General features: G+C 40.2%; 1 protein-coding gene across 3 annotated transcripts in view; it reads right to left on the reverse strand.

Moving 5' to 3' along the window:
- Window positions 1-25,774, reverse strand: part of ERG (ETS transcription factor ERG) — a 148,644-nt gene that overhangs the window by 108,959 nt on the left and 13,911 nt on the right. The window lies entirely within an intron of this gene.

Consider the following 25,774-nt stretch of genomic DNA (forward strand, 5'->3'; position numbering starts at 1 on the left):
TGTAATGGATGACTTTTCAGAAATAAGAACTACATGACGTGATACAAACTGCATGGACCCATTATCCTTTAGAGATATTAGGGATTTCCACAATCCCTTCTTCCCAATTTATAAATATACAGCAGGATTGGGACAGATATGGAGCTGATATAAATACGTATTCTTTCACTGAAGTTTTGTCCATCCACAATAGCTGCAAATCTGGTCCAGCCACTCAATCAACAGCACTTCAGAGCATAGGTCCTCAGGGATCCCTTATCAGCAACAGGAATAAAGTGCGAGAGGTGGGAGGCTAGGGGAGTGCATGTGTCTGCATGTGCAGGGAGTGGGGAGCCATTAAAATAATTTAAAATATATATATGTAGATAATTAAAATTATAAAGTACTGTTCAGGAACTAGAACATCAGCTACGTGCTAGTAAGTTGGGCTTGATAGGAAACTAGAAAACATATGGAAAAATGTAGGAACGTGAGTGTCATTGAAAGTAATCTGGCTTTTTCTCCATTCTCCCTGAAAGCCTGGAAATTCCCTTTCCTCATGCAACAAGTTTCCTTTGTCCATGACCTTGAACTTCTTTAATCTTTTAAAGTGGCAAGCACTATCAGAAAAACACTTTTTTTCCCTCAGCATTGTTTTTTCTGTTTCATTATCTGTTCCCACATCTACACTAACTTGCAGATCAAGTTGCAGATAGCTTTTATCTATTTACTTAGGTGAAATGTTGATGGACGAACTGACACTGAGTTGCAGTTTGCCCCAGAAGCAGTCCTCATGATGTAAGAAAGCCATTTATAAACTGTGGTACTACATAGTGCAATTAAAGGTATCATAGTTTAGATCTTAGTGCATTTCCTCCTTTCTACTTAAAGGAGCGAGCTTTGTTCCCATTCAAATCAATGAAAACTAAATACTTAATTCTATGATCTATTAGAGAAATCCCATCACAAGCCAAATTCCCATTTAAATTGACCTTTCGTACACCTTCCTCAGCTATCTGTGAATGATCAAATGGGACACTGATGTCATGGTTTTAAGTGAAGATTTTTCTTTCCACAGAACTTAAATGCCTTTAAAAGCAATAGACATTTGTATTGGTATAAATAAACTTTCAACAGCAACATTGTTCAGATTTAAGTTATACAGAAACACTAACAGCACTGAAGTGCCTTTCAGTTCCCCTTTCTCTCTCCCCTAGCAAATCCATGCCTGTCGTGCTATTCATTTGATTTTTGGGGTTCAGGTTTTAAGCTCTCAAGACATCATACAAAGAATCTGGAAACTCCTAAAATATCAATTAAATGGAACAGAAAAATATTTTAAACCTGGTGTTAGATCATGTTTTCACAGTTTTTCATACTTCCATCATTGTGCTGCCATAATGGTTCAGGACTGAACAAACACGAAGCCTGTCAAGGAAAAAAGGGACTTGTGCTGCATCTGTGTTTTTTTCTACTACCCTGCAGTAGGTTCTCGTTGCTTAGCATGTAAGTATGCACTGGATCTCTCCTCCCTACTGGCATATTTTAGTTGGTTAATCAAGGAGCATGCAAGACTTGCCCAGCCAGCTAAAGCCCAGAGAGCGGCTGAGCTGGAAACGCCTGACAACGGTGCAGGGATCTCTAGCTCTTCTGAATTTTTGCCACCCAGGTGGCTCACCTGAGAAAAGCAGGATTTTGCAGGTAGGAAGCACATGTGGTGGTAAGAGGGGTAGCCTCCAATCCAGAAATGACCTGTGTCATTCCTGGGTGGAAAACAGACTTTTCTTTCAGAGTTTAGATTTGCTTGGAGCTATTGGAAGGGCCTGGGGTCTAGGAATAGCTGTTTGAATTGTGCCAGGCTCATTCATATCACATCTTTCCCCCAACAAGAATTCTGTTTAAAAGAGAAGATGACAGAAAACATTTGCAGCCCAGTTGCCAACTCTATACCACATGCTATGGGAATCAAAGGCAAGCAAATGGTGTCCACTATGAGCTGGAAAGATGCACGTGCAACTGTTCTGGCCATGTGACATTTCCCTGTACTGTTGGGTAGCAGTGATCCTAAGAGGGGGATTCCTGCTTTAAACTCAATTTTTGACAATGTATTCTTGTTTCTCACCTGGATATTCATTTATAGCTATCCTAAAGTGAGACATACCCTACACTGCAAAAGGCACAACTTTGTATTTTTACTTTTGCAAATGGTTATTAAAAAAGCTGTGCTAGTATTCCTTGCTTTTTCCAAACACAAATATAATTTCAATTATTTCAGCTCCACCTTTACTGGCTGGATTTGGAGGCTTCTAGACATCTGGTACTAACTTTCTGAACTGTGGTATTTATTGCCAGAACCTCCCCCACCCCAAATTTCATGCTAGTCATGTTTGTGCTTGATAGTCTGTCACAGGGTTTGCATGTGGCTGTAGATTTTGCCCTGCATCCCCTGGCTAGCATGGCTCTAACTTAAGAGTCAAAATGACACTAAAGCCTGGTTTAGGAAGATATCTCTTTTCAGGAAACTGAAACAGGGAAATTATAATAAAAACTGAAAGTTAAGCACTTGATTAAGCGCTTTCCTGGTTTAACCCTGGAAGGATATAATAATGTCTGCATGACTCTAAGGTCTTCTTATAGTTCTGGACTCCTGAGTCAACAACAGCTTTCATTAATTCTGATTTCAAGGTACATGTCCCTTTGACATCCCACCTTATGCAGAGTCAGAGAGCAGAGAGACAGCAACAGTCCTTTCAGCTGCCCCAAGGCCAGACCCTGGTCAGATGCAAGTCCATCTCATGATCAAAATGGAGAAAGGCCCTGCAGCACAACAGAAACCTTTCCCACTATGTGAAGTGAATGTGCTAGTTCACTGGGTCATGTAGGGCCATGCGTGACCAATGGTCTAACCAGACCAGGAGTAGCTACAGAGCTGCCCTGGGGCACGGTGCAGCATGGGGGCTCATCACACCAATGCATGAGACAGAGAAGCAATGGCTTTTTAGGGAAGCAAGAACATGCGTGCACTCCCTTCCCGTAACTAAGGCACACCCGTCATATGACAACAATCAGTATTTTGGTCATATAGGACACCTAACACGTACTGAGGATGTCCCAAAGGCCCTGGGACAGAGGGTGTCAGAGAGCAGGCTGTTAGCTCCTGGGACAATGCACCAGGGTCACAACGCTGTGACCAGTCCACAAGGAAAGAGCATAGCTGGCCTCAGGCTATGGGCAGCGTTAAATGTTCAGGACAGGATCTGGCCTGTGATACTGGTTTCCATCCTGCTGACACATACAAAGTATCACACATGAGTAATATCAGTAACGAATAATAGTAATATTGCTCATGAAATAAACACATGAGATACAAGGCACTGATTCCACTCTGATGCTCAGGATAAATGAAAAAAATCAAAATAAAATCATGCTTTTGTATGAAATGAGCCAGACCTAGAAGTGCCTGTGCTGTACCCCAAACAGGAGAAGACAGATACCCTACAGAATCTATTGTCTTTCCATGCATGCGTGCATGCAACCAGTATTTTTGGAGTTATGTAAATACATCAAAGGGTCCCAGAATTATGTACAGCTCTGGAGTTCACCAGATGTGATTACATTGTTTCTCCTTTTTATAGTCATATCAAAAGGATTAGACTTTTTAGTGTAGGCATATACTGCCAAATAACTGAGAGGCTGAATGTGCCCTTTGTTTGGGGGCAGCATGCACCTCTCTCTCATACATTTTAGTACCCACGTTACCCCACGTCCTGCCATGCACTTCTCTATTTGCAGATGGGAACTGAGAATCGTTTTCCATAATCTGGCATGCTGTGCTCACCTAAATAAAAGCAGGTTCTTCTCAGTGCAGCCTATACCCTGCATTAAAGCGCTCAGAGATAGAGCATGACCTGACAGTCAGCAAAACTGACGGAAAAAGACTCTGGGCCAAACTCCAGGCGAAGCTACACCCATTCAGAGCAGAGTTTGGCTATAGCAAATAAAGAAACACGGTCCGCACTGCTGTTCTACCAGGGATCAGCGTGGCCCAAAATACCTATCTGCATAACATAAAACATTCAAAATACAGCTGGAGCGTTTGTACAATAATGGATAATAAAGGACTGCTTAATCAATGAGAAACAACATGCCAGCATTCCTCGGCCGGATTTGTGGCTCAGTGAACGCAAGGATGATATTAAATGGTTACCCAAGCACAGGCTGTATGAGAGCGAGAAGTGCCAAAGCTCTGTTTGGATGACAACTGCTGTCTCGAAAGAGCCCTTTATCACTGCGTCTAAAGGGAGAAACGATAAGAGCTTGCGCTTTATAAATATACGAATGTGAGACACTATGAAAGGCTATGAATGGCACAGAGCACTGGAAATTTACATGCACACCCACACCCACACCCACACCCACACCCACACCAGTATGATGAATAATACAGAGTGGCATTGTACAGAATTTGTACCAGCATGACTTGGGGATGTTTACTATTACTCACAGGAGGTGAGTCCATGAACAGTTATGCAGACTATCCCAAGTGAGTGCCAGTGAGACTTTCAGACCCCCTCACCACCATGCATGCTGTACTTGCCACATATTTTATAAGAGCTGATGTTCTTCAGCTGCTGGGGAACTTCTGAGATGTGGAACTCTCTCTATTTCTAGATAGTTTTTCGAGGTCTGCCCACGAAATCTCTTTCTGGGAATCAGGGCCCTACCAGCAATGCTGCGATAGTGTGTAGAAATAGGAAAGGTTGTAATACCCAAAAGGTGTCTTAATGGCGTACTATTGCTCTAACTTAGAGCTGCTTGTCTTTGGCTGATAACTGCCCTACACATGGTTTTCAGCCTTTGTGATTTGTAGACAACTGAAAATGTTTCAGTTAAGGTGGGAGCCCTTGTATAGCAAAATTTAAGCCAAGTTTAGGCTTGCTGCACTTCAGAAGTAATCTGCAGTCCCATAGAGCTCCAAGGACTGCTGATTGGAAAACAATATGCAATCATTTTGCTGATGCAGCTACTGCTTTATTCATATCATAGGCTGAGTTAAGTCCTTTAATAGCACTAAGAAAAGAAGAGGTAAAATTCTCATCCACTGAAATCAATTGGATTTTTGCCACTGTCTGAGGCAGGCGAGAAATTCATTCACGCTATCTTAGTTCATATGTGCAAAACTCAGGAGCAAAAGAATATTATAAGCATGCAATTTGGAAACTGCCAAACAAACAAACAAAGCAATAATTTTGTTGTACTAGATGCTACTGCAAGTTTACGACCTGCTTCTCTGATACTTCCATATCCAGAAGAAAGTAATCTAGAGCCAGCAGAGCAGCAGGAGTCAGCTCCTTCCCCATCCCTGAAGTTTGTCAAGAACCTGATCTGAGCCCTCCTGTGGTCCAAAGCACCACTGAGCACCCCACACCTCACATGTGCTTTCTAGGAGGGCAGTTCCTTAAGGAGCAAATCTTAGTAGCGTCTATTTGAGAAAGAACTGAAGTCAAAGAAATTTTTATAGTTCAGGAGTTGTAAATCAGGGGTATGATGAGCAGAATCTGTGAAACAACCCCTCCAACCCAGGGCTAACATTGACACTGAGCTATAACAGAGCAGAGCTGTGTAACAGGGACCTGAAGTTTTTATGTTTAGTTTGTGGCTGGGTATAACCACTTTAGTTTATTTTTTTTCTTCTTTTTTTGTAATATCTCTACATTCTAACAACCTCAACAATAAAACCCTCTGGAAAGATCCTGCTAGGTTTATCTAGATTCATCTCTAGTCAGTGCATACAGGCTTTTCGGATAAGATTTCATGATTGCAGGTGGATACCATGAATGAAACAACGGTAAAGGACAAGAAAACCAAAACAGAAAAAGATGTGTCAATCAATCAACATTGCTACAACTTTCCATACTCAACTAAAATTTTTTGTAGTCATTCTGCCTTTACAGGATTGAACACAGCGGGTATACTGTGTACTGTCTGATGCACTTAGGTACAAAAATGAACTGACACTAAGTAGCATTGATTATTGCATTAATAAATTAGGAAAAATAGATCCGGGCTAGGAAAGGTCCTAAACTGTGAATCTGGTCTGCTTCTCTTCTGAACTTGCAAGCATATTAAGTAAGTAGTAAGTTTTGGGGGACAAATAAGAGTTAAATAACTTATTGATTACTTCATAATTATATCTTTCTGAGAGATTTTTTGATAAAATGGCAACATTTGTTTAAAAAAATCAGTAGGAGAAACAAAAACTAGATTTTTGTTTTGTTTTGGTTGGTCTATTGGTTTCAGTTTTGGCAGCTAAAAACTGAAAGATTTTTCACTCTTAACAAATACCCCAAAATGTCAACGAAAAATGAATGCTAAATTTTTTTTTTTTTCTGGAAACAAAGAAAACTCTTCCACCCAGCTCTCCTTCTGAAAAGCCATATGTTTAAGGGTTTGTTTCATAACTACTCGTACTGATAATTTCCCTCCCTCGTGCAATGTTAACACCATTGCAGTCCACCAGATCAGGTCTAACTGAAAACAAATCACCTTTCTTACGGGTCTCACTTTAAGCTGCCTCAGTGCCCTGATCCAGCTACTCATGGAGCCCCAGAAGCCCCAGTGCTACCACCACCAGGCAGGCGGGAGGAATACGTGGTCAGCAGCAGTGGGTAGGTGAGTGCTGCTCCTGTTGGCAGCAGCCACGGGCTTGGAATAGTTTAAGCTGACCATGAAACCACGACCTCAATATTGCCATTAGCAAGTCAGCAACTGAGTTATAAGTCATTTTTCACTACCTGCCTGTGAAGGCTCAAGTGGCCAGGGTCTACAGTTAATGCTGTACTAATAACAGTACTACAGGTCCTCATCGTCTCTGGGCACAAGATGATGCATCTATCTGAAGACCTATTAAATGTGTCTCTCTGCTGGAATTCATCAACACAGCTGGTGGAAGATGGATTTTTTTCTAGGATGCAGAGCTGTTCTGCTTATATTTATAAAGCATTAAAATATGAACTGATAGTACAAGGAGTTAAAAAATCTCTTAATGGATGAACGGTGCTCCCCTTCTTGGAGGGGGTTAATCCACCCCCCGGGAAAAGACAGCAAATGTTCCCTCTCTCCTCCCCTTTGACTGTGAAGTCTGTGGAGAAGGCACATTTCTATACTACCACCCAAATACATCTCTGTAGCTACTGCTTATCTTAAGTTCCAGCCCATGATCTCAGGGGAGGATACGGCCCTAAATTAGCTCATTTACAGTAGGAACTTTAGACTACAGCCAAAAATATTTGTTTTTATTAGTACTCCCTATATAGTACGCCTCTGACCAATAACTTGTTTTATTTATTTTTCTGGCAAATTACCATGTTCTTATTCAAAGCCATTATGAGGATTATATATCAATGTGGAATGCAGAGCAGCTATTCCTGAAACTCCCAACTATGTAAAAAAGAGTTTGGAAATCCCCAAACACTATCTCTTCAGTCCACGCCACTTAAAAATGTGGTTAACATGAATGAAGTAATATCTTCAGAAAGGAAGGAGACTTTTGAGTCACGTCTGACACATTTAACTACATCAACCACTTTCCATAGCTCAAGATTTTGACTGTCTATCTTAATACCATGCAGAAGTGTTTGATAATGATTAGTCCCTGATGCTTATCCTGTTACAGGATACTTATACACATGCACAGGATACCAAAGGGAGAGTAAAGAATGAATTCAAGACTTTGTGCTCTCCAAGTAGAAAACCACAGAGTTCACCAGAATAGTTGCTGGATCAAATCAAATTCCTGCTTGGTGCACTTTGTTGCCTTTTTGTTTCACGCTAGAGCTGTTCTGTCAGATTTCTGTGTTTACTATTCAAACTCAGCTCAACTCCCTGCTTAGCTGAAGGTGTCAGTCAGTCAGTTCCACACGAACAAGACATGCAGCCACAGAGTAACCACCATGCAATTTCTATCTGCAGATTATAATTATGGACCTTAGTAATCTACAGAAATATGACTTTCCAAAGAAAAATAGAGTGCTGTACAAAAGTAGGATGACATCAGGAGATATAATATAGTGACAAATACTAGTTTCTAATTTATATTCATTCTACTGTTAAAGTCCAAGCCTGATTCAAATATTTTAACCGATGCTCCACTGAAAAATGCACCTGTGGAAAAATACGTGCACTGAGGGTGCAAATTCAACTCTGTCATCAAAACAGTTCATGAGAAATTCTATCAAGGCCAAAGTCAAAAGTTAAGGAAAACTAATATCTATCATTGAAAGATAAAAGCAAACGATATTATTTTAGAAAGTGAAATGATCCAATTCAATAATAATGAAATACATAGCAACCTCCTGTGGTGCATGTTATCTGTTCTTTCAAGTCTCCCTTGCCAACTGCCTCTTGCGCTTTAAGGCCATCGCTTCGGGAAAAATTGCGGATTAACCAGTGCTGACATTCCGCACACAGTTCTGGTACCTGAATTTTACAGCCTAGTGGTAGCTGTGGGAAGCTGAATGACAGAGGATATACAAGAGTTTAAACTGGATGCTCTAGATGCCCTCTAGCTGTCAGATACTTATGCCTCAATTTTCCTTTCACTTACAAGAGATCTGTTTTTAATACATCCATGGAAAATGCTAGGCAAGAACTAATCTGAATTTTGTGCCATACACAGCATTCAGATGATATCTTAATGTTTTCAACCATATTTCAGTATATAGTAAAAAAAAGAATGATGTCCTATACATAATAAGCAGGAAATAATAGTATTTTTAAACAGTCAAAAAGAATTCTGTGAGCACTTTATAACCTTTTTGAGAATATCTACTTGAATAAAGACTAGAATTTGTATAATCAGGTATTGTAGACACCAGGCACTTCCAGTAAATACCGAGTACATTAGATAAATACATAATTTACTGCAGTTTATTCACACAGTTCTGCCAAACCTAGGAAAGTTCTGAATTATTACGTCTGAAAACAATACCTAAAATCTGAAGAATGTAAGGTTAGATTTATGGGAGGAGTCAAGTGTAAACTCTGTAAGCCACTTAGCTTAGACCTACATGAGCAAGAAATACAAAACAGTTAAAATTTTCTCTGCTTTCCATGAATTTCCTTGGTTGTCATATTCAAGAAATGTATATGCTGTTCAGGAACAGAATGTGCTGGCACAGAATCTGTTGCATGCAAACACTCACTTTGGGGATGCAAGAACACTTCAGCAATCTGCACTGGATTTTTTTCTCCCTGCAGGTTTTGCGGGAACGCTTTTTGTTCTAATGAAGAGCATCATTGTTTTAAGGAACAGTAGCTTTTCGTTGTTTTCTCCTGTGTATTTGGACTCATTCATGCTGGTCCAGAGTGATGCTAACAGGCCAGGCGGCTATGCCCCCTGGGGTTTTTGCCCACAGCTTAGCTCCACTGAACACCCTCTTTGGAGCTGTCTCAGAGTGTCAATGAGAAGAGACCGTGGTCTTTGCCCAGGCTGTATCTGTATACCTCGGTCACTATCTACCAACCCATTTCTTCTGCTGTGGCACCTCACTAGGACACTGTCTGTGCTGAATTTGCTCAGCTGCCAATTTTGGGTGCCAACTCAGCTGCCTTTGTGGGCAAGAAGCAACAGCAGTAAATATTCCTCCCTTGACAAATTCCCCCAGGGGAGTCCCAGGCCTGGAGGGAGAGTAAAGAGTGTATTGAGCCCTAAATTGGGAAAATTGCTCGACAGAACTTTTATGAAGCAAGTTAAATCAAGAGCAGGCTGCATGAATGTAGACTACATCACATAGCCACTCACTGAAGTATATTGTCAATCTCCGTAACAGAGAATATGTGACAGCTCTGGGCACATGCAAGCAATTTACTGGTTTATGAACCTAAGGTGTTCCAGGGAGAGTGAAAAATGGTCCTATAGATGGACATTTTGCATAAAGAAGTCTGACCTGGTCCATGAGATATGGACACTCACTGAAAGTGAAACAACACTTGATTGCATAGTCATCTGAGAAGTCTAAAGCAAGTTTCTCCAACACACCTTCATTTTCAAAAACATTCACGGCACCTATTTCCCTTCTAGAGCCAGGTATGCCTGAGCAAGCGAGAGGACTCAACTGATTCTGTAAACTTTGTTACATGGGAGCTCGGCAGCAGAAAGCATGGATACATCCTCAATGGAGGGGTAAGTAAAATCAGGCTAGGGAGGGTGATGGAGCATCCTGGGTGATTCTTCACAATTCCCTCCAGGATTTCTGGGATTTTTTTGCAACTCCACCCTAAGAATCTTGGAAACTTATAGCACAAGGGCTTCAGGGAGAACAACATTAACCCAATAAACATTGCTGGCAACACGTTTTTTGTTTGCTTGAAAGCGTTCTAAAGAAAAAGTGTAAATGCATAGGGTGATGTTTCTTTAGGATACTAGTAAATTAAGCCAACTTCAAATGGAAACGATCACTTGACTAGAGAACAAAACACACAACTCAGTAGAGGCTTTGAAGTTCTTCAGACCAATTTTCCTTGATGTTACTAACTGCTTTCTCCTCCTGCTATATGTCCTTGGCATAAAACTCTTATTGCTATTGGTTTAATTCCTCTTTTCACTTGTGGCACTTCCATTTCAGAAGTATGAAAAGTTAAAAAATTGCAACAGCTGTATAAACATGAGGTATTTAAGAAAGAAAGTGACTTTCAATAAGTGTTGACTTGTACAGCAAAAAGTGCTTGAAAAGTACATATCAGACTGGCACTTCCATTGCAATTTAAATCTAGCTTTATTAATAAAAATGTTAATGTATTATAAAAATAGAAATATATTATATCCTCAGCAAGCAAGTACCTTGGAAAGATGTAAGTCATCTTTAATAATGCTTTGATTTGTGACCTTCACAGCTTTGTTTTCATTCTTAATTCAAATGTATTTGAAGAATGTCTATAAATAGCTAGGACTGAGTGAATGTATAATTTTAGGCTCATTTTTTTCAGCATCTGGATTTTGCAGCCGTTTGGTAGATGAAACATGGATCTGTCACTTGTGAAACTGTGAAGTCTGAAGTTAAGTCCTTAGAAAAATACTGTTTTGTGGATCTAAGTGTATTTCCTAATAGCGAGTGTAAAGCCATAACATAAAATTTACAACACATTATTGAATATGTATTAAGCAAAGATGCAAGTTTGATTTAGAAATGTGAAGAAATAAATTTCACATGAGAAAGAAGCTCATTAAGCTCAATCGAAAATTCCTAGTATGTTTACTTCTTTATATTGCAAGGGAAATATTTGCATTTCACCTCATATACTGTTTAAAACCAGAGTGCAAGATTAATACATTTAACTCAGTGAGTCTCATTTCACAGCAGGCAGAATACAGCAAAACCAGTTGACTGCACGTATATGGGGCTTTGCATTGGGATAAGTGAAAAAGAAATATTAAAAAGTACAATACATTTTATTTAGAGCTGGAGAAGAAATGAGATTACAGGGTTAAGGCATGTTTAGCTCACCTGAGTGTGCTTTTCCAGCAGAACTTTGGAAGACCCCATTGTGGCAGAGAGTTACAGATGCAACCATCCCCACGTATGGAAAGTAATTCCCCTGGTGCAAACAGGACTACTTTCAATATATAAAGACATCATTAGGCCTCTACCAGGATAAGGCTACACTTATCTTCTTGTTTAGCTTTAATTCAAAATCAGGATTTAATGGATCAAATATGGCCTATGGACTACACTATCAGTAGATGTAATAGGAAGTTGCGGAATAGGATACAGGAGGCTTTTCTTAAGCAGTGGGGCCCTTTATATTTAGTTATTCTGTAATTAGTTGTTTTTATTGGCATAAGGCATACAGATGGGCTTATGTATTTCTACAGAAATACAGCCAAAGTTTATTATCTTATTACAGTTATTGCTGTGCCTTCTACCATGATGGCTCACAAAAGCACTTAATTAGCACAGGGCCCAATCCCATTTATCTTGACGTAAATAGCAAAACTACCACAGAATTCAGCCACGCCAAATCAGACACCAACCATTATATGGGCAGACATGTGTTTTGCTCACTTCTGAAGGCAGTTATGACTGGAAGGAAGCTGCAACTCTTAACAGAGAATGCTGACAAAGAAAATAATTTATTCCTGGAAGTAACAACAATGACAAGTATGTTGCAATTTTAGAGAATGGAATAGTCAAGACTCTCTCTTTAGCTATGAAAGTGAGAAAAACACCTTCTCCCCTATGAAAATGGTATGTTCTGGATTGTTTCTAAAGGCTGGCCCCTTCACAAGCCCCCACAGATCACCAGCATCATACATACCTAGGGGAAACGAGACTACTGTATGTATTAAGCAGTTATTCGCTTCCAGTGTTTCTAGTATTGGAACACCTCATGATCCTTAAAGGGGAAAATGGAACTATATGGAGGGAGACATATACATGACATCAAACAGTCTAAATGCACTAAGAAGTACTTGGGCTATTTTACATTGCTATGAAGTCTGCTGAGGCTGGAGTTTGTTATACGTGAGCCTATAGGGAACAGGCTGACTTGGATAACCCAGCTGGCAGCAGACGTGAAAGACGTGTATTCAGCTTACTCTGTTAATACTGAGAGAAACTGGTCTGAAGTAGGTGGAAACAATTGGGACGGTCAATTAACCAAGCTGAAGTGCCTTGCTGCTGTAGCCAACCTCCTTCTAGCACCTGAGCCGGTTCATTTAAAAGAAGCAGTCAATGCATAACACGGAATTGTTAGTAGACATATGTGAGATGAAGTTTCACCAGAATTTTGCACAGATTGCCTGCATCTCAGGTTGGCCATCCACCCCTCCTTTTGGTTCAGACATACATTAAGATCTCCTGTCAAAACAGATCTGACCTGAATTTATTTAGCTATCTGACCTGAATTTATTCAGCTACATGAAACTTGGAGCTTGTTTAGAACGAAGAAATGGTTCTTTCAACATTTTTATAATTAAAAATTCTTTGGTCCTTCCCTCCAAAACACCAATCCCACCTCAAATTCTTCTGCTAAACAATGAAGAGAGATGGGTTCATAAAATTTTTTAAATTTTACAAAGGTCCAAAATCTGACTGTATAGTCTAAGTTTAGGGAGAGTTTTTATATATCTCTATATGTTTGTTTGCTTTTCAGCCACTCTTCCCCACATTTAAATATGTATCAATAATTTTCTGAATGCAATGAACAATTTCCTTTCTTTTTCCCCCTGCCCTTACCACCCTGCTCCATATTTCCCCAGCTCCATTTACATCTATGAACTGCTCGCATTTTTTGTCATGTTCACGTCTAAAATTTTCTTCCTTATTTTAAAGTCTCATCCTCATTCTTGTGCTCAGCCAGAGTTGACAAATGTTTCATCCGAAAATTATTCAAACTTTCCCAACATTTTTTTCTTCCAAAACCCTGCTGACTCTTTTGTGCTGATTCTGACCAATTTCTACAATACGCAACAGTACTGAAGGTAATTTGAGCATACAGCTTTTGTATCAGCTACAGAGACGCTGTCAACAAAGTTGGCACACCCAGTGATACTCCAAAACCGGCTTTGCCCTCGGGTCTCCCATACGGTGAACCCCAGGCCCCACATGCAGATCTAACAAAGGAGATTCAGTCTGAATGGAAAAAGCCTACCAAAACAGCTGTGATGTTGAATTGTGACCCCTTAAACTGCTTTTTGGTTGACATGAACTTACAATGTAGGCCAGGTTTATCTCTACTTGCATCTTTATTTGCCGAGAAAACCTCTCTACTCCCTACCAGTGTAAGCTCCCTGCAAGACAGTTTCTCTCCACCAGCTAGAGCACACAAGGACATCCCACCTTATGCTGGGAGAAGATGCTGTACTTAGCAATGGCTCCTGAGTCTTCCACGTGCTCCCTGCAGCACCTCTATGTCTACATAGTGGAGCATATATGAGCTCTTGGGCAGAAGAACCACAGAAGAAATGAGGTTGGACAGGATGTCATTTATCCTGACCACCTGCTCAAAGCAGGACCAATTACAGCAGGCTGCTCTGGGCTTTGCCCAGTCAAGCTCTGAATATTTCTAAGGCTAGGGAATTCACTATAGCTCTGGGTACTTGTTCCAGTGTTTGACTACTCTGATGGTGATTTCTTTTTCCTTATTTCTAGTCAGAATTTCCACTGTTGCAACTTGAGACTGTTGCCCCTTGCCTTTTTGCTGCAACCTCTGAGAAGAAATTGGAAGCTACTTTCCTAATAGATAGCTGAAAATCACAATAACAATTTTGTGTCTGTTCTGCAGTCTTTAGACCTTTTCCACTCACGCTTCTGATCTTTTGCCCAGTGCTACATTAGCTAATGGACAAGTCAGATATATCTAACACTAGTCAGTGCAGCTGCATGTGTGAGGTTGTACAAGTGAAGGCATGACTTAGAGCGTATATGAACGCTCCAAATAGTGAGTCAGGATATGCTTCCTTTCTGAGGGCCAAAGAGGCATTGTATGTATCTCATATCAAATACATATTAAAACACCTTTCACATCCAGCAACAATGTAAAAAGAATAGCCATGTGGCTGTTGTGCCCACATCTGTCCTCTAAGACGTGTTCAAAGTCCTGGTGCAACTCTAAAAGTTCTACCAAAATTCTATTTTTGTCATTTTCTGTTCTCCAAAATTATTAACCATTAGAGAAAGCTACTTATTTTTATATTAAAGAACTTTTTGGACATGATAGCATGTAGATTCAGATTTATTTTTTTTCTGAAACATCAGTCTCCCATTTCTTTAAATGAATCTACACCCGACAGGAAAAAAAAGAAAGAAAGAAAGTTGGAAGTCCAAATAATTTAACTGAGTGATGCAAAATATTTCTTTAAATCTACAACCCATTTCTTCCACTTTTCTACGCGCCAGGCATGTATAAATGTCAGATACCAGATCTACAATAACTATGACCCTATGGACTTCTGCCATAGAATCAAAAAAAAAAAAAACCTAAAAAACCCACTATGCTTTTCAGCCCAAGCTTTGACTCATCCTTGTGCAATCTATTAGTGAAATACAGTCAGGATGAAAAAGAAACAAATCGTCATTGTTATTTCCATTGCCTTTGAAGCTTGCAGTTGATGTATGTCGCAATTTTTCAACATAGCAACTTTTAGAGGGTTTACAGCACTGACTGTATACCACTAGCATGCTTCAGCTCTGAGCATTTCAGACCTTGCAGAGGAACCCCTTAAGTAGCTAATTGACTCAGTCTCAAATACGAACTGCAAGGATCGAAGGCCCAGATCCTACTTAGCTCCCATTCATATCAGGGGGCTTTGGGTCCGACCCAGACAAATATGGAAATGAGCAGTGGCTTTGGAGAGCGCTCTGAGATTGATCAATTTTCCAAAATGAGGAAAGCAAAAGAGGAATCAAATTCCATTGCTTTAGAAAGATGTACATTAAAGGGAAAGTTAACTAAGATGGTATTAGTAATGGGTATGATATTCTCTTTACGGTACCCAGAAGTTGTATGTATGTACTAAGGATGCAGTAGTGCACAGGAACTTGCTGTAATTAGAACTGTTCTTTGAGTATCGAACAACTTCATAACAACTCAGGATTTCCCTGGCCAATGCCATAACGTCACAGACCCTATAAAACTAAGTTTTATCTTGCCTGGAATAACTAGCTACAACACTTTTTCTTCCTCTCCTTGTTGCAAGAAGGCAGGAAGAGAAGAGCGCTGGTGTTTTCAGAAGAGCACAAAGCACAGTGATTTAGAAATCTTCCTCTCACTTCTGAGGTCACAGTATGTCAGCAGGGGACTCACACACCGTGACCTCAAGGGGACCATTTTCACCATCAGTGATGACAAAATAACAACAATATGCTCCAAATACCCCCGCTTTTCCACTGACTACTCTGTTGTCCTGATGGTGTATAACAGAGGCAAAGCATCTTTACGGGGGTTCAGCTTAGCTCACAGTAAACAGCGCAAACTCAGCAAGGGTTGAGGAGCAGTTAGGCCTACTTTATATTTGTGAAACAATCAGTTAGTCATAACTAGGCCAGTTCCATATCTGGAAAAAGGGAATACCTTTAATTAGAATGGAATTATGTCCCTGTGACAGACTTCAGAGGGAACTCCAATGGCGGGATGCAAACAATAAAGTTTGCCAGCATTTAATAGCTTATAGAGCATATTGTAAGTATACAGTTCCTTCAGTATGTATAAGAACCATCTGCAACAAAACCCCACGTCTCTGCTAGGATCAGAGCAACTAAATGGAGGAAAAAGACAAACAAACAGAAAAAGAATTTTAAAATAGTAACCAAATCCCCATCTTGGCCCAAGCATCTTCATCAATACATGTGGGCAGCTCTTCTCCCTAATCTAGAAACTTTTTTTTTTTTACTGTGGAATTCTTGTTACAGAATATAAAGAAAACATGAAGTGCCATTTAAGGAAATAAATATTTAACGCCGAGCTACAAAGTATACTTTTTCCTTTCTGCTATACTTGTTTAGCTATTAACTTGAGGGCTGGTCTACATATGAACTTGCATCAAAATAAGCCAGTTGATTTTAATTGATGCCTTCTGTTATTCACAGGCTGGAAACAGGCACTGGTCTCAATATAAAAATTTCCTGGGTAGCTATAGCTGTTCTACAACCCTGTTCCCATTGACTTAGCTTAAAACCCCTTACACAGGGCTAGACATCAACTCTTGCATTGAAATCAGTGGGAACGTTCCTTTGGAATCCAATGGCAATTGGCTTTAGGCGAGAACAAGCCAATGAAAAGTATTTATATAAAAATACAAGCGCAGGAAAATCAAAATCAAATAACACTGAATCATAAGGAGAGCATGCTGAAACCCTGAAGAACAGAAGACAGGACAATGCGGTACTTGTGACTGGAATACTGCTGGTATTTTTATTTCTCTGTGGTAATCACTCAAAGCAAGATACTTCTTGTCTGAATGAAGGGATAGCAGCCTCATGGATTTTTTTCAGTGAAAAAAGGATGTGGCTTTCAGGCATCACTAACTATTAGAAAGATTAGCAGCACAGTTCTGGTTCTCAAAAATATTGTGCAAAGTAAGAAAAAAATGAAAAGTAGCAATGTCATAGCTCTTCCCTCCAGTGCTGTTTACCTCTCTCTGCGCCAGTGGTTTAGTGGTTGCAGCACCCACTTGGCACACGGAAGAGGCAGGTTCAACTCCATCCTCTGAATCAGAGCTCATGATTCACGAGACCATGCTCCAAGACACATGCAGTGGGATATACAAAGGCACAATGAGTCTTTTAACTGCTCCTTTTGGCAATGCTATGGTTTACATAAATAATTAGACATTCACTGTAGCTGAAACTAGCATGTATGCGTCCTACTTACCGAGGTGTTTCAACCACTGGGCTACAGTCCTTCTTCCTCTGCAACTAAACATTTTGTTCAGAACAGACCCACTCCAACAGATGGGATTGAGGGAGACCAATCTGAGCGTAATAATATAATAATATACATTTAATGTAGCATTCCCTTTACTGTAATAATGAGGATAACCCAAACAGGAGAGATCCCATTTTACATCCATACTTTACTTAAACAATGGTAAAGATTTGAACTGGGGTTTGAGTATTCAGAAAGCCTTGGAAAATGCATTTCTATAGACAAGTAAGGGAATCAAATTTATGAACTTTTGAGCACGGAACAGAAAGAGCTCAGGGACAACTTTCCTAATGGTTGGATTCACAACAGTACTAAAGAAGAGTACAGAAGAAAAAGTTATTATCCAAAATGTTTTAAAACACAATTGTGGGCACCCACCCAATATTCTGGAAGTCTGTGAAACAAATGAAAGATCACTAAGTAACATAACTGAAAGGATTGCCCATAAATATATCCACCCTATCCTCCATTTCTGCACCATAAAGAAAGGAGGTTGTTCTAAGGATTTAAAAATAGCAATCTGGGTTTAGGAACAAGAAGTCCTTACAGAGAATTTCCTGCCTCTTCTAATCTCAACAAATGCGATACCTCAAGGAACTGAATCTCAGAATACTTAGGACTGCAAATTTAAACCGACACCTTGGATACTAGTTACAAGCTTGTTAGAAATTAGCACAGATCACACCTTCCCATCTAGCATGCTCTTCTTTGCACTGACACAAATTAACAGGCAAACAATGCACCCATTTTATTATTGTTATTTTCCACAGTTATTGGAAAAAGCTCATTGTGGGAGAAATTTCATATGCAGAATCCCTGCTTAACTAACATGCCCTCTGGATATGAGCTACCTCTGCTACAGTCATCAGATAGAAGCCAAACAAAGGAAAAGAGCCTACGTGTATGAGGCAACCTAGAGATAAGTAAGAAGAAAACTTGTTTCTTGAAAGAAGATGTTGCTCTCCATAGGATTAGGGAGGATATCCCAGTACTCTACTTTCTGCCAGTCTGTTCAATATGACACCCCTCAGAGTAAAGTAACAACAGCACGGGGTGTCTTATATGCCCAATGCGCCCAAGGATTATTACGACGAGTGTGACACTTTAATTCCTCTCTTATCTTGCAAAACACCTTTTACTTTATGACAGGCACACAGAGGAAGCATGGCAGAGGGCATGACTGAAGTCATTGTGTAGCTCAACATACAGTACTCCGGAGAAAAGCAACTCTCCACCTCACCTGTGTGAGGTCTACAGGGAGAAAGTTCCCTGCCTGGTCAAAAATGGGGTGCACAGTCAGCTATTCCCATACTGACCTTCTGCAAGAAAACAAGTATATATGCAAAGTTGCCTCATGTGGGCCTACGGATAAGCATGCATTCAGAAGGTTTTATCATTTTAACCTATAATATTTTTTTCAGAATTCTTTGTGTCAGTCACTGAATTTTGCACCTTCAGGTATGATATTCCTCATATTTATCACCATCACCTTGATGCCTTGATGCATCACCTTCATTCATTAGTAAAAAATGAAACTATAGTGCTTCATTTTGTTGAAAACACTCCTTTTATTGTCATTCAACTAGTCAGAATATTCTAAATTCTTACTTTTTAATCACAGGTTAAAGGAATGAGATAGGGACACTTCCTCATCACTTTTAGTCTTCAAGAAGACAATATTTGTTTGTCATTCCACTTCAGTAGTGGTGAAATAGCGAGAAAAGATAGTACTGTGCAAATAATTTCTCAGAATTCTTTTTTCATGACAGCAAGAATCTGTATCTATTTTTTCACTAAATCCAAAAGTACAAGAAACTGTTCTGTAAAGAGACTAGTGGTTTTGCGAACCCAATTAAGACGAGCGAGAGGGTAAATTTTCAAAAACTTCTGAGCAACATCTGCTAAAAGTAAGCCTCAAAATGGACAACAAGAAACACTCAGACTTACTAATTACTTTGAATATCTTGATTACAGTTTAAAGAGAAATTACTCTAACACATTATTATGATATACATAACATTTAATCACTTGTTTTACTCGAACTTTTGTTTATACGTAGCTACATTTTTCTTGCATTTTGCACAGACTAAATCATGAAACAAAATCATTTAGCAGCCAAGGGCAGAAATTCAGGCTGACACACATACCATTAAAAATGCTGGCCTCCTACCCAGAGCGTAAACAATCTGAAGAAACTGAAAGATTGACAGAATGTAGACCATTGTGTTGTCCTGATTTCTCTTTCCATACGTGCTACTTCTTTCTTCCTTTTCTTCTAGCTAGTACCTTGATGTAAAACAGTCTCTAAAATCCAGGAAGGTCTCAATAACAACAGTAAATTAGACGTTCCTTTTCAGCCCTTTCTTTTTAATGGCTATGCTGTCATTCAGTTTTGCAGGACCACTTTGGTTGTTTGGAATATGAGATATCTGAAGATGTTGCTGATGGCAGTGGAGGAAGAGGATGGGTTGCCAGCTGTGTGATCCCCTGTAGTGAAGGCTAAAGCAACAAAGCCTTGGAAAACACCCGTACAGACAGCTGGGGAGTCAAATGACAGCATCTTGATCTGTGACCACCAAGCCACCCTCGCAAGCACCAGTGTGCCTGGTGGGTTGGTAGCAGGAGATATGCTCAGAAACCCACTGAGCTGATGACATCCCTTTGCCTGCTATTTACCAGCATGGAGAAGTCTCCATGTGGAGCTGACTGTAGCTGGCTCACTTGTATACTGAGGTCTGGTATCGCTGCGGTCTGGCTGGACTGCTTCTGCATGGTACAAAAACAAAAAGATGTCATGAAGTCCAGATAAATATACGGTCGAAGGTGGAAATGAAGTGAAGAACATGTAATTATTATTTTATTTCTTCCCTTGAAACTCCTCTCCTCATATCTTTCTCTGCTGAGACTTTCTCTCTTCCGCTTGTTTTGGGGAAGCCATAAGAAAGAAAAAAGCAGGACTCCTGCAAATGTGACTGGGTGTCTTGCTGTTGCTTTGCATGGTAGGTGTGTCTTTGCTGTTCAGACTTTGCCACCTCCAAATTTTACCAGCAGAAGATTGACCCAGTTTGCTGGGAATAAAAGCCAGGATGAGCAGCTCTCATGCCAGCTCTATGCAGTCATGGAGGGGCCAGCAGAAGCACGGCAAGAGCACTGATAACAGTCTAATAAAGCTCCAACCATTTGCCAGGACCGCAGCCTGCTGGCGCAGACAAGCACAGACCCAAAACTGTTTGCAGCTGTGAGGTCGAGTTCCCAGAGCGGGAGCCAACATCACAGGGCTGCAAGCAGCTCTGGCACCGCTTGTGGACGCTCTCAGCGTTCACCAGTGGAATTGGGGATCGAGCACGCCCCCCTGGCCATGCTCTAGCACGAAGAGTGTGCCCTTCACAAGCTTGTAACTCCTAGTGCCTACATGGGAAAGCAAAAAACTCAACTTCTCATCACAGATATGCAAATTTTCCCCATTGGATTCCTATAATAATCTGCAGCTATAAAATCAACAGGAATTTTCATTGGAGACTTTGCTGGGAGCAACATTGTACCCTTATCAGAAAAATAAATGAACATTTAAAACTAATATAACGTTGCAGTACATAAAGTAGAACTGCCTTGGTGGTGTCAGCTAATTCCAGCTACTTTCTGCCAAGGTTTCGTTCTGAGTATAAATACACAGTTTGTCCAAGAGAGCAGCATATGTCCCTTCTCTCCTTATTTTGAGACACCTCTTTAGATTTACGCAGTTCAAGATAAATCAGATGTTAAAAGAGATATTTATGATCTTCAAAACTCAATAAACTGCATTTACACTTACAGTATCTTGGCTCTTTCTGGGCTGAAAAAAGACCGTAACATCTGACGTAGACTTGTATAAATAAATGAGTATATGAAATTTAGTAACAGGAGCTCTTGTAACTCATAGGAGTCTTTGGAAAAATCCCCACTAATCTATTAATAATAAAGAATCTTAAATGCTGAAATTATAAACTCCACTACATCCCCTCTTCTTAGCATACCAGAGAGACTTTTTTTTTCTGATAACAGTAGCATATTCAAGACAGCATAGGCTTGACACAAGCCTAGTCCAAATTCTGCAGCCGGATACCTGGAATTACGAGCGTTCCCATACAGGATGTTGGCTATTCAGCAGAAATCTCAGCTTAATGTAAAAAGCTAATATTTTTTAATGAGATAAGTATGAAAGTGCCTGGTACAATCAAGGTAAAATTTCCAGTGTTACTGGATTGGGTATCAAATTATCTCAATTTTTGCTGCTCCGAAATTACAAATTGTGTACAACAAATGTGTCTTGAAGTGCAGAAGATGCTAGATAGGGGAGCTGGGGCTTCTGGCATAGATGAGACTGTTGCTGGCAGTTTGATACCAAAAATTCAACTGAGAAATAAATTATAGTATTCACGTTTAACATGCCATGGTTACGTTACAGAATTATACCCCACAGATAAATCAGGTGCATTCTTTGCTTTGAAGAATTGTTTTCCCATGCTAGCTACAGAGATATATGTGTTACTGAGTGGTCACTTGGATTACATTTTCAGGTTTTCTTTATAGCCACCATATCTAGGGACTTAAGGTTTTGATTGTGCAGCACAATTCTGCTGCAAGGGGTAATTTTTAGGATCAAACTACACAGCCAAGAAATTCAGTAGTTCACAGAGCTCTGTATTCTGAACAGCATTGTCCAGCACTCTTGCACGCTGCGCGTTACATGAGGTAGGGTGATAAGTTTAGCACAGAAAACATGTAGATTGCTTCCTACTTTCTACATTCTCCAACAAACCGTGTGTCTGCTCTCCATTTGTGAGCACCTATGGAAGTGATCATTCTTCTTTTGAATGGACAGCCCCTAATACCTAGAGGTTCCTACAGCAGACAAATAATATCACTGAAAAAATACATATAATATTTCATAAATCATTAAAGGAACACTGCTGTGACTGGGAGGCCTACATTTCTTTCTTCTTTTCTTTGTTAGTCTTTATGTATGTTTTATTTTTTATACAGTGCTTCAGGGATCACTCAACAAATGATAATCTCCCCACATACAGTCACAGTATAATAAACAAACTTAGGTGGAGAAGATCCTTTCAGCAGGGAAACCACTTTGGCTCCATTTTTAGCCCAGTTCTTAAAGAAATGAGACTTAAGATATCATGCTGAGCGCATGCATGAGTGTTTCTTGACCTTTTCTTCCAGCAACTTCAGAATGATGGCCCAATTTTTCCCAAATTTTACAAGAGGTTAATAAAGTTGGAAATACAATGTTCGTTAAAGAGTGAGGGAAGCAGCAGCTAGATATAGCAGGGAAATTTTGCTAGTGCCTCCACTAAGGGGAGAGCTAAGAAACAAGTGCTCTTAATTAGACATCAGAGAATGCACAGAAGATAGTGGTGCCAAAGTTGGGCTGCTTCATTTTGCTGCTCGCAGACTGCGTGCACATGTGGCTGATGTGCTCTGTGCAGATCACGAAAAAAAAAGAATTCTTGCCCATTGAAGAGAACTGCCCCCATCTGTATCCTCAGTCCTTCCCGCCAACGCTCTGCTTTCTGAGCGATGAGTTAGTGCAGTCGTACAAGAGTGACAACCCCATGCTAGTGTTGTCACCCAGAGATTCACCTGGAGGACATCTATGCAAGCCAGGTGACAGATCCTGGAAGCTGGATCTCAGATAAAAGTCTTGGTTCTGCACATACATTACGTTAGTCCCAGAAGCAGTCTTTTCTGCTGTAGCATGACATCTCGTAGGTGCATTTTTCCCTTTTGCAAATGCCTGCAGGATTACATGCACCTTATATCTTGAATTAAACTCTACAACTTCCCGTCACCATACTCTGGAGTTGAAAAAGGCCCTTGCTGACGGCCACATACGTTCCTGATTTAACACAGGGTTGTTAAAACACTGCCAATTCATTCACGCAGGAAACACAGTCACATTCAAAAAGACAGTCTTTTGCCAAGGTGGGAGATATACTCATGCATCTCTACAGTATCAAAATCTTAGATTTGGATGAGTAAGTAATTTTACCAGGAGAACAGCTGCAACAAAAAGTAGCAGAGAGCCAAAGGCAGGCATTAATTTCTCAGTATTCTAGGCTTCAGTTTTCCACACTGACAGATCCTTGATTTCTGCTTGAATCTCAGTGAAAGAAGTGCTCCACATTAAGTACTAATATCCCTTTGGCCAAAAATCAGGGCACGAACAGGCACATGCTTATATCTTCACGAACAGGCACATGCTTATATCTTATTCATACAGCAAATGGCTGTGTGACAACAGAGTCCACCGTACTTACTATTTGTCCTCAACAGAGTCTATGAAGAAGATGATCAAGCTAGGGGTTGTTTATTCTCAGAATAAAATGGGAATCTTTACTGAGAATGCATGTGAAATAAAGTGCTCCTCAATGAGAATATGGTTGGCAGAAGCTGCTCTCAAGAAAACTAGCACTGTTCACAGCTAAATGATATATTTGTATTCGAGCTAATACACTTGAAAGAACATATTTATTTTCAGCTGACCTAAAATTTTTTCAGCTCACCCAGGAATGCGTTAGCTCTATTGATACAGGGTTTTTCTTTTCAGGAGGAATTATATAAGAACTAATTTTAAACTACTATTGTTTTAGTGGTGGCAGGTAGGTTAATATTCCTCCTAATCCACATCATAACAACTTTTTCTCTCACAAAAATTTTTGAGAAAAGAATAAATTACAGATGTCTACTTTGCAGCCTGACAGAATAACTGAGTAACTAAAAGGCAGAAAATAGCCAGAGAGAATTATGACCAACTGCCACATATTAAAAAGTTCTCCACATGTGGCACAGAACGAAACAGACAATTCACTACAATTGTCTGCTTAACAGGTTGAGCCTCTGTCCAACTGGTAGCAATCAGGCAGGACACTAGAGTGGGCAGGAAATCTAAAATTAGGTTTTACTACCTATAATGGAGGATTTATGGGATAATTTAATTGGCAGTCTTGGGACTGAAACCCAACGTGGGGGAACAAAAACATCTTTCTGGATACACTCTATGAACCCTTCCTGTAGTGGGCTGAAAAATAAAAGCACTGGGGAAATAGTCTAAAGATGCAATATCCCTTTTCTAGTGCTAAGCAGAAGATGAGTGAATACGTTCACGTGTTGTGTTGGGGGGAGGGGGTATACCACAGATAGCAGGAAGCCATACATTGACATAAACTGATTTTTCTTCTTTTTAGGAGAATGTTCTGTGAACTGCTTCTTGTAGTGAAACTTGTCCTCAGCTACACAAGAGATTATAAACAGTCCCAGAGTAAACAGAAGGCTATAATTCACTCCGGTTGCAGATCATGAAAGCAGCAGATTGCACTCAGCCTTGTGTTCACCCATCCCAGGACAGCCACTGTCATCAGCAATATTTGCTGAGCCATTTGAGCTTTTGTTCCCCCATGGCACTTCTACGCTTTTATAGCCCTTCTGAAGTTAAACCCCAATGAAATAAGGAAGTATTGGCTTGCCCTGTCCCTCCTCCCTGGGAGAGCTCTGCAAGGGTTAACATTTTGTTCTCTGCTGGATTAAAGCCTTGTGCAACTTAACAGGGGGTAACAGGATCCCTTTCCCAGTCCTCATGTGTGTTCCACTGATGTCAGCACGTGCTACTGATGTATTTTCCATGGCTTATTACATTTATTATATGGGCTTCGTGCCAGCTTCGGAGGTTGAGCGAGAGACGCAAGGACGCTGCCCACTGTCACCCCACGCGCAGGGATGCCCTCCCCTGCGCTGCTAGCAGGCGATTCCCCTTGACGTCCTCAGGGCTCGTTCCTACAAGTTGCTGTGTGCAGACTTGAGCGGCTAGACCCCTCCAAGATGTGCTGACGTTTGCAATCGATCTCTAGCTACACAACTGTCCGGGATGTAGGGAACAGAAACACATCAGTATGGGGAAGCAAGAGAAATACTGGCTCCTTAGAGAGCACGTCTTCTCTTTTTAATGCCATGACTAAATCTATTCACAGATTCAGTCCCTTTGAGTTTCCTTTCCTTTTTTATTTTGGTTGGTTGGTTCGTTGATTTTCGGCAAACACTGTTTAAAAGAAATGGCATTCACATACCTCTGTTCCCAACTATCAGAGGCAAGGCCTACTCATTTCAAAGGTCTTCTGTAATAGAATCACCATTATTGGCCTTTATGAAGAAACTGCAGCATCTGATAAATGCTTTTACACTTAAAAGCAAAAACAGTGCCATATTCCATTAGATAGTGACACGCTTTGAGATGATGATACGAGAATATGCTTAGTGTTACTACATCTAACTTATCACTGGAAATGTTAAAAGGAAAAGCAATCAAGTCAATTTAACAACTCTG

Source organism: Struthio camelus, chromosome 1 (assembly GCF_040807025.1).
Source record: "Struthio camelus isolate bStrCam1 chromosome 1, bStrCam1.hap1, whole genome shotgun sequence".
Taxonomy (NCBI): Eukaryota; Metazoa; Chordata; class Aves; order Struthioniformes; family Struthionidae; genus Struthio; species Struthio camelus.